We start from the raw sequence: 10790 nt of genomic DNA on the forward strand, positions 1-10790 counted from the left end.
GACCAGATTCCGGGCTGAGTTCGCACCCGCTGTGGAGCTCCAGCGACTAGCCCAGGAGTTTCTCGATATGAGGCAGACGACTGAGTCCGTGGCGGAGATCACCGCCAAGTTTCAAGAGAGGGCTTTATTGGTACCTCAGTATGCGGGAGATGAGGATATGAGGAGGACCCGCTACCACGACATACTGCGGGCCGACATTCGTGAGCATGTCAGCTTCTCCGCTTGTCCCACCCTGGATTCTATGATTGCCAGGGCAAGGGAGAGAGAGATTGATCTAGAGCACATTGGTAAGAGGAAAGCTGAAGAGGGATTGGTGACTGGGGCTTCGGGGAAGAAGCCCAAGGGGCTAGATGGGAGGCCGAAAGGCCAGCCGGGACCGGGCCGCTACAAGAAATGTTGCAGGTCTCATGAGGGAGCGTGCAGGATGGGATTGGCTGGCTGCTATAAATACGGCAAGACGGGGCATTTCAGCAGGGATTGTACCGCCCCTGCACCCACTATTCCGACATCTGAGTTGCTGTGTTTCCACTGCAACCAGAGGGGCCACAAGAAGGCCAATTGCCCCCAGTTGTCAGCAGCAGCGCCAGTGAAGGCGCCAGCTCCAGCGACCCTGCAAATTACTGATAGCCGACAGGACAAGGCAGAGGCTCCAGTGGTGAGGAGTCGGGCTTTCCAGTTGACGACCGAGGAGGCACGCGCCGCACCCGATGTGGTGACGGGTATGATTCTTTCCCTCTGATTTATTTATATGATGTTTATGATATTGATATGTGCTCTGTTTAGGATCGTTCCATGTGAACGGTATCCCAGTTCAGGTATTGTTTGATTCGGGTGCTACCCGATCGTGTGTTTCTCTTGCACTCAGCAAGAGGTTTCCCGAGTCTTCAGGCATGTTGGATTGCCCTCTAGAGGTAGAGATTGCCGATGATCGATCGGTGCGAGCATCAGCGGTATTCTAAGATTGTGTGCTGAGATTATTCGAGGAGCGCTACCTAGTAGACTTGGTTCCCATACCTTTGCGGGGGAACAAGGTTATTATCGGCATGGATTGGCTAAGCCCCAATGGGGCGGTGATCGACTGTGCGCAGCAGTTGGTGCGGATCAGGACCCCAAGTGGGGGAGAACTGGTGATTCAGGGCGAGAGGCCACAGCATGGACCCACATTGTGTTCAGCAGCGAGAGCGAGGCGCTACCTTCAGCAGGGTTGCGCCGGGTATGTCGCCTATGTTATGGACCCCCGAGAGGCGGGTAAGACGTCAGCGAACGATGTTCCAGTGGTGCGAGACTACGCAGATGTGTTCCCAGAGGAGCTTCCTGGGATTCCCCCGGAGCGTCAGGTGGAGTTCAGGATCGATTTGGTTTCTGGTGCGGCCCCGATTGCCAAGGCGTCGTACCGGTTGGCTCCTCCCGAGATGCAGGAGTTGTCTACGCAGCTGCAGGAGCTGCTAGACAAGGGATTTATCAGGTCAAGTAGTTCGCCTTGGGGAGCCCCGATCCTGTTTGTCAAGAAGAAGGATGGGTCGCACCGTATGTTCATAGACTACCGGGAGCTGAATAAGGTAACGGTGAAGAACCGTTACCCACTCCCGAGGATTGACGACCTCTTTGACCAGCTGTAGGGAGCATCTTGGTTTTCCAAGATTGATTTGCGCTCAGGTTACCATCAGATGAGGGTCAGAGAGGAGGATGTGCAGAAGACGGCGTTTCAGACTCGCTATGGTCATTACGAGTTCGTGGTGATGCCCTTCGGGCTCACCAATGCTCCTGCCGCGTTCATGGATCTCATGAACCGCGTATGTAGACCGATGCTGGATCGGTCCATGATAGTATTTATCGACGACATCTTGGTCTATTCCAAGACGCAGGAGCAGCATGAGGAGCATCTGCGAGAGGTTTTGGATACTCTGAGGAGGGAGAGCTTGTACGCCAAGTTCTCCAAGTGCGAGTTCTGGTTGCGCGAGGTGCAGTTCCTTGGGCACCTTGTCAACCAAAACGATATTTTGGTCGACCCGGCCAAGGTAGAGGCCGTGATGAGATGGGAGGTTCCGAAGTCTCCATCCGAGATTCGGAGTTTCCTGGGATTAGCCGGCTATTATCGGAGATTCATCCAGGACTTCTCCAAAATAGCCGCACCTTTGACGCGGTTAACGAAGAAAGCCATAGTTTTCCGTTGGGGGCCTGAGCAGCAGGCGGCATTCGAGACGCTGAGACAGAGGTTGTGCGAGGCGCCAATCTTAGCCCTGCCAGAGGGCATGGAGGATTTCGTCGTGTACTGTGATGCGTCCATCTCGGGTTTGGGCGCAGTATTGATGCAGAGAGGGCATGTCATTGCTTACGCTTCGAGGCAGTTGATGCCTAACGAGGCGAACTACCCGATACATGATTTGGAGCTGGGGGCTGTTGTGTTCGCCCTCAAGATTTGACTTTATCACAAAGCTTCCCAGGACCGCGCGAGGGGTGGATTCCATATGGGTCATCGTGGATCGGTTGACCAAGAGTGCCCATTTTATACCGATCCAGGAGAGCATTTCGGCCGAGAAGCTGGCCGATATTTATATTCGAGAGGTGGTGGCTCGTCACAGGGTGCCGGTCTCCGTGATTTCTGACAGGGATGTTCGGTTCACTTCTAGGTTTTGGAAGAAGTTTCATGACGAGTTGGGTACTCGTCTGCATTTTAGCACCGCCTTTCACCCGCAGACGGATGGTCAGAGCGAGCGGACCATCCAGACGCTAGAGGATATGCTGCGGGCATGTGTTTTAGACTTCGGAGGTAGCTGGGATACCTACCTTCCGTTGGCGGAGTTCTCGTATAATAATAGCTATCATGCGAGTATCGATCGACCTCCCTTCGAGATGTTGTACGGGAGGAAGTGCAGGACCCCGATATGTTGGGGCGAGGTTGGCCAGAGGGTCATGGGGAGCACCGATGTAGTGCTCAAGATGACCGAAAGGATTCAGCAGGTCAGGAGCAGACTTCAGACTACGCAGAGTCGGCAGAAAAGCTATGTTGACAAGCGCCGATCGGACCTGGAGTTTCAGGTCGGGGATATGGTTCTCCTGAAGGTGTCGCCATGGAAGGGCGTCATCCGATTCAGGAAGCGGGGCAAGTTGGGTCCCAGGTATATTGGACCCTTCAGGGTTATAGCTCGGGTGGGCAAGGTGGCTTATAGGTTGGATCTGCCAGCCGAACTCAGTCAGATCCACAGCACTTTCCACGTCTCACAGCTGTGGAAATGCCTAGTGGACGACTCAGCAGTAGTACCCTTAGAGGATATTCAGGTCGATGACAGCCTGAATTACATCGAACGACCTGTAGCAATCCTCGACCGGAAGTCGAAGGATTTGAGTAACAAGAGGGTCGAGCTGGTGAAGGTGCAATGGCAGCACCGGAAGGGCTCAGAATGGACTTGGGAGCCGGTGGATGAGATGATGGAGCATTACCCAGAACTTTTCCAGGAGCGAGCAGCGGACTTCGAGGACAAAGTCTAAAATAAGTGGGGGAGATTTGTAGCACCCAGTTCCTGGTACGCGTTTAATTCAAGCATTTTTATGTTTTTCCCTGGGACTCGACGAGTCGGAGGACCCACTCGTCGAGTAGAGTCGAGATCCGCAGACATCTTAAGTGACCTACTCGACGAGTCGGAAGACGGACTCGGCGAGTAGGCGTTGTGCGAGTAAAACCCTAAATCTGAGGGTTTGCACCCTATATAAACACCTTAACTCAGCCTCCCTTGTCCCTAACACTCTCTTAGAGCTGGATATCGAAACCCTAGCCGTTTGTGTGTGTGTTAAGGCCATTTTGGTGTTCTTGGTTGGTTTGTGAAGCTTGGAAGGAAAGAGGAAGCTTGGGATTTCGAGTTGGGACTTGAAGATCTAGAGATCTTACTTCATCTTCAGCTCAAGCAAGGTAAATGCCCCCTGTTTTGGTCTTCCTTTTTGGTTGTTCATCTTTAGGGCCTATAGTCATGGTGCATTTAGGGCTTCTTAAGCCATTTTCGGATTTGTAAGGGGATTCTTGGGGTTCTACTTCCAGATCTGAGTCATTGGAGGGGTCTCATGGCATAAAGGTGCCAACTTTATGGCCATGAGAGCCCCATGCACATTGTAGAGCACCTTCTATGGACTTTTGAGCTAAAAACCCCATGCATGTGCATCAAGTTTGGAGCTTTACGTATAAAATGGACATTAGGAGGACAGATCTATGGTTTTGGTGTGTTAAATCTCATTTAGATCGACTGTATAGAAATGGTCAAGGTTGGACTCGGCGATTCGTTCTTGGGACTCGGCGAGTCGGTGCGCTTTCAGCCATCTTAAACCCTTCTGCGATGGCCAGTTGTTAGAAGAGGGAGTCCCATAGCTGTTTAGACGTGTTGGGAGACCTGGAGTTCATAAGACTCGACGAGTGCACGAGCAGACTCAGCGAGTCCAAGGCAATCTCCCAACCCTTGAAGATGGACTCGACGAGTTGTTCATACAACTCGGCGAGTCGGGGACAGGACGTCTTCTTAGGATGAAGATGGACTCGACGAGTGTTCATACCGCTCGGCGAGTCGGATGAAGGTTCATCTGAGGTTGTGTTAGAAGGAGAACTCGTCGAGTCGTTGCTAAACTCGACGAGTAGGGACGTGGAGGAGGACAGTTGAAGAGATAGAGACTCGACGAGTTGACGACCCAACTCAACGAGTCGGGTCAACTGGAAGCTGACTTTGACTTTGACTTTGACTTGGACTTGGTCTGGGGTAAAATAGTCATTTTACCCTAAGAGTAGATATCAGGTTCTAACTAAGTGTTTTGTGGGATTATAACCGGAGGGTTACCGGAGCAGCAGTCAGACAGTTGTCGAGCAGTTTTCCCGCAGTCAGCTTTACGAGGTGAGTTACCTTCCAGTAGCGGTGGGTCTACGGCCACAATGCCGCCCACCAGTAGGAGTCGTATATTAGATGATTGTCTTTGTGATATTCATCTAGGTTTGCTACTACCTGATATGTTATGTGCTAGTATGATATGATGTTATATGCCAGTAGCAGTAGGGGAGATAGTCCCTAAGATCTCTGGTCGATAGGGCCAAAGAGGGGTAGTCATACCCAGTCATACTAGATAGAATATGATTATGTGATACATGTTATGTGGTAGTGGTAGAGTGGCGAAATAGTCCCCAGTATCCGGTCGACAGGACCGAAGGGGAGGCCAGCACCCAGATATGCTAGGCAGTATCCGGTCGACAGGACCGAAGAGGAGGCCAGCACCCAGATATGCTAGGTAGTATCCGGTCGACAGGACCGAAGGGGAGGCCAGCACCCAGATTTGCTAGGCATTACCCGGTCGACAGGGCCGAAGGGGTAGGTCGAGCACCCAGATATACTTGACAGAATATGCATGTTATGTGATTTTATGGTATGTGTTACGATGGGGGAGCTCACTAAGCTTTGTGCTTACAGTTTTCAGTTTTGTTTCAGGAACCTCTTCATCGAAAGGGAAGGAGTCGGTGCGGTAGCTGCACATCATACACACACCCCAGATTCCGCACTATGAGTTTCCTTGGGATTGTGCTCTGACATTATCACTATTTATGATTTGGATTTTCAGACATTATACATAGTTTTATGAGATGTTATGATTTGACAATGTTTTTCCTCCGAATGTTTTAATTAAAGTAATTTATAAAAATGAAATTTTTGGGAGTGAAAATTGGGTTGTTACAGGTTGGCTCTTCTTGAGATGCAGGAGTTGTCTACACAGCTGCACGAGCTGTTAGGCAAGGGATTCATTAGACCGAGCAGTTCACCCTGGGGAGCCCCGATTCCGTTTGTAAAGAAGAAGGACGGGTCGCATCAGATGTGTATAGATTATAGGGAGCTAAACAAGGTAATGGTGAAGAACCGTTACCCACTCCCGAGGATTGATGACCTTTTTGACCAGCTACAGGGAGCATCTTGGTTCTCCAAGATTGATCTGCGATCAGGATATCATCAGATGAGGGTCAGAGAGGGGGATGTACAGAAGACTGCGTTCCGGACGCGCTATGGCCACTATGAGTTCGTGGTGATGCCTTTCGGGCTCACCAATGCTCCTGCCGCGTTCATGGACCTGATGAACCGTGTGTGTAGACCGAGGCTGGATCGGTCCGTGATAGTTTTCATTAACGACATCTTGTTCTATTCCAAGACGCAGGAGCAGCATGAGGAGCATCTGCGAGAGGTTTTGGATACTCTGAGGAGAGAGAGCTTGTACGCCAAGTTCTCCAAGTGTGAGTTCTGGTTGCTGCGAGGTGCAGTTTCTTGGGCACCTTGTCAACCAGAACGGTATTCTGGTCGACCCGGCCAAGGTGGAGGCCGTGATGAGATGGGAGGTTCCGAAGTCTCCATCTGAGATTCGGAGTTTCCTGGGATTAGCCGGCTACTATCGGAGATTCATCCAGGATTTCTCCAAGATAGTCGTACCCTTGACGCGGCTGACGAAGAAGGTCGTAGTCTTCCGTTGGGGGCCTGAGCAGCAGGTAACGTTTGAGACACTGAGGCAGAGGTTGTGCGAGGCGCCGATCTTAGCCTTGCCAGAGGGCGTAGAGGATTTTGTTGTGTACTGCGACGCGTCTATTTCAGGTTTGGGCGCGGTATTGATGCAGAGAGGGCATGTCATCGCCTACGCTTCGAGGCAGCTGAAGCCTCACGAGGCGAACTACCCGACGCATGATTTGGAGCTCGGGGCTGTGGTATTCGCCCTCAAGATTTGGCGTCATTACCTCTATGGGGTCCGTTGTACCATTTACACGGACCATAAGAGCCTGAGGTATCTCATGGACCAGCCAAATCTAAATATGAGGCAGCGTCGGTGGCTCGATGTGGTAAAGGATTATGATTGTGAGATCCTCTACCACCCGGGGAAGGCCAACGTTGTGGCCGACGCGCTTAGCCGCAAGGCAGCGCCGATCAGGGATACCTGCATGAGGATGACCGTGGTTACTCCACTGTTGGAGCAGATTCGAGAGGCCCAGCAGGAGGCCATGAAGGAGGAACATCGGAAGAATGAGCGGATTGTAGGCCAGGTTTCCTCCTTCGACTATGATAGTCGAGGGTTATTGACTCTTCACCGTAGGGTGTGGGTCCCTTATCATGGAGGTGTGCGGCAGATCCTGATGGAGGAGGCGCACAAATCTCAATTCTCCATTCATCCCGGGGCGACGAAGATGTATAGGGATCTTCGTCTGGACTATTGGTGGCCCTGCATGAAGCGGGATCTGGCATGGTACGTGGAGCGGTGCTTGACCTGCAGGAAGGTCAAGGCCGAGCATCAGAGACCACACGGCAAGATGCAGCCGTTGGATATCCCGCTGTGGAAGTGGGAAGACATCACGATGGATTTTATCACAAAGCTTCCCAGGACCGCGCGGGGAGTGGATTCGATTTGGGTCATCGTCGATCGCTTGACCAAGAGCGCCCATTTTATTCCAATTCAGGAGAGCATCTCGGCCGAGAAATTAGCCGACATCTACATCAGGGAGGTGGTGGCACGGCACGGGGTGCCAGTTTCGGTGATTTCAGAAAGGGATGTGCGGTTTACTTCCAGGTTTTGGAAGAAGTTTCATGACGAGTTGGGTACTCGTCTGCATTTCAGCACCGCCTTTCACCCGCAGACGGATGGCCAGAGCGAGCGGACCATCCAGACTCTGGAAGATATGCTGCGAGCATGTGTGTTAGATTTTGGTGGTATTTGGGATACTTACCTTCCGTTGGCTGAGTTCTCCTACAACAACAACTACCACGCGAGTATTGACCGTCCTCCCTTTGAGATGTTATACGGGAGGAAGTGCAGGACCCCGATATGCTGGGGCGAGGTTGGCCAGAGGGCCATGGGGAGCACCGAGGTGGTGCTCAAGACGACAGAAAGAATTCAGCAGGTCAGGAGCAGACTTCAGACTGCACAGAGTCGGCAGAAAAGTTATGCCGATAAGCGTCGTTCAGACCTGGAGTTCCAGGTCGGGGATATGGTTCTCCTAAAGGTGTCGCCATGGAAGGGCGTCATCCGATTCAGGAAATGGGGCAAGTTGGGTCCCAGGTATATTGGACCCTTCAGGGTTATAGCCCGGGTGGGCAAGGTGGCATATAGGTTGGATCTGCCAGCCGAACTCAATCAGATTCATAGCACTTTTCACGTCTCCCAGTTATGGTAATGTTTGGCGAACGACTCGGCAGTGGTACCATTAGAGGATATTCAGGTCGATGACAGCCTGAATTACATTGAGCGTCCTGTAGCGATTCTGGACCGGAAGTCGAAGGATCTGAGGAACAAGAGGGTGGAGCTCGTGAAGGTGCAATGGCAGCACCGGAAGGGCTCGGAATGGACCTGGGAGCCATTGGATGAGATGATGGAGCATTACCCGGAGCTATTCCAGGATCGAGCAGCAGACTTCGAGGACGAAGTCTAAAATAAGTGGGGGAGATTTGTAGCACCCGCTTCCTGGTATGTATTTTATTTTAGTAATTTTGCATTTTTGGCCTGGGACTCGGCGAGTTGAAGGCCCAACTCGCCGAGTAGAAGCGGGATGAGACGCGGGATTTAAGTGATGGACTCGTCGAGTCGAGTCCCGGACTCGACAGTAGACTCTGTCTGGACAAAACCCTAAACTGAGGGTTTGCACCCTATTTAAACAACCTTATACATCCTCCATCGTCCCTTTATGCTCCCAGAAACCCTCTATAGAAAACCCTAGCCGTTGTTGAAGCAATCTAAGTCATTTTGGTGGATTTTGGTGTTGGTGGTCTTAAGAAGGAAGGAGAAGAGCTTGAGGAAACAAGAGGAGACCAGAGGGGTTCAAGTTTGTGCTTCATTTTCAGTCCTCAGAAGGTATAAAGTTGCTAACTTGCTTGTTCATTTGCTAGATCCCATTTTGTGGAGATTTAGGGCTTTTATAAGCAATTTTAGGTAGCCAACCATGAATGCAAGCATGGTTGGGGACAAGGCTTCGGATCTAGGTCCTTTGAGGGGTCACAAGGCAGAAAGTGGGTGCTTTTCCACCCAAGGAAGACTCCATGCAACCCAAGAGCTTGTTTTAGGACCTTTTGGACTCAAAGTCCCATGCATACATGTAAAGTTTGTAACTTTACGTGCTAGAACGATTGTAGGAGCCTAGATCTATCTTTTGGTCATGAGTTGTACATCAGAAATCGAGGATTTTGAGTGTGGACGTTACCGACTCGGCGAGTCCGTTCTTGGGACTCGACGAGTCCCAGGCTTTGAGTCCCATACCCGTTGAGGGTTAAAAGAACTCAGTTGGGTGTTAGAAGGGTTGTAGCAGGACAAGGAGGGTGACCCAACGCGTTGGACTTAGTTTTAGACCTGGAATTCATAGGACTCGGCGAGTGCTAGAACAGACTCGGCGAGTCCAAGGCAATCTCCCAACCCTTGAAGATGAACTCGACGAGTTGTTCATACAACTTGGCGAGTCGAGGACAGGACGTATTCTTAGGATGAAGATGGACTCGACGAGTGTTCATACCGCTCGGCGAGTCGGATGAAGGTTCATCTGAGGTTGTAAGGAGAACTCGTCGAGTCGTTGCTAAACTCGGCGAGTAGGGATATGGAGGAGGACAGTTGAAGAGATAGGGACTCGACGAGTTGACGACCCAACTCGGCGAGTCGGGTCAAATGGAAGTTGACTTTGACGTTGACTTTGACTTTGACTTTGACTTGGACTTGGTCTGGGGTAAAATAGTCATTTTACCCTAAAGGGTAGATACCAGATTCTGATTAAGTGTTTTGTGGGGAATATAGCCGGAGGATTTTCGGAGCAGCAGCAGTCGGAGATTCCCCCGCACAGATTATCAGCAGCTACTCGTTTGAGGTGAGTTTCCTTCCAGTAGGAACGAGTCTAAGAGACCAAGGCCGGCCCGTATAGACGATATGTTAGTATCGGAGTGTGGGCGGAGCCCGTATCTCATAGTTGAGTTCGATTATGATATATGCTTGTATGATAGAATTGTTTATACTCGTTGTCTGTGTGATACTTGTATGTTATGGTTTAGTAGCTGAGTGTGGGCGAGGCCCGTATCTCAGAGATAGTGGAGTGTGGGCGAGGCCCGTTTCTCCCAGCTAGCAGCGTGTGGGCGAGGCCCGTATCTCCATGAGTGTGGGCGAGGCCCGTATCTCCTAGCTGTTCATTATATGTGGATGGTATGTGGTATTATGGGGGAGCTCACTAAGCTTTGTGCTTACGGTTTTCAGTTTTGTTTCAGGTACCTTTTCATCGAAGGGGAAGGAGCCGGCGCGGTAGCTGCACATCATACACACACCCCAGATTCCGCACTATGAGTTTCCTTGGGATTGTGCTCTGACATTATCACTATTATGATTTGGATTTCAGACATTATACATAGTTTTATGAGATGTTATGATTTGACAATTTTTTCCTACGAATGTTTTAATTAAAGTAATCTCTAAAAATGAAATTTTTGGGCGTGAAAATTGGGCTGTTACAAGTCGCGGAAGAGATATCTTTGGTTAGAAATAGAAAAATCATACAAGAACTTAAGGAAATGTGGAGACTTGATCCTGATAGGGAATGAGAAAGGTTGAAAAAGAAAAGGATATGCTGATTTAGGGTTTGAATTATTTCTTAGTCGAAATCCAACTTTGACTAACTTAGAGTTTGACCGAGTAGCACTAAGGTTGATCTAGTCTGACCGAGTCCAAGTGTTTTTGGCTGAGTTCCATGAATTCACTGCTATTCAACGAAGAGTACGATTAGGGAGGGAATAGATTTTCTATGAAAAAAATATTAATTTTATTTTCTTAAA

This window comes from Lactuca virosa, chromosome 8 (assembly GCF_052849685.1).
Source record: "Lactuca virosa cultivar CGN04683 chromosome 8, Lactuca_virosa_CGN04683_v6, whole genome shotgun sequence".
NCBI classification, from domain to species: domain Eukaryota; kingdom Viridiplantae; phylum Streptophyta; class Magnoliopsida; order Asterales; family Asteraceae; genus Lactuca; species Lactuca virosa.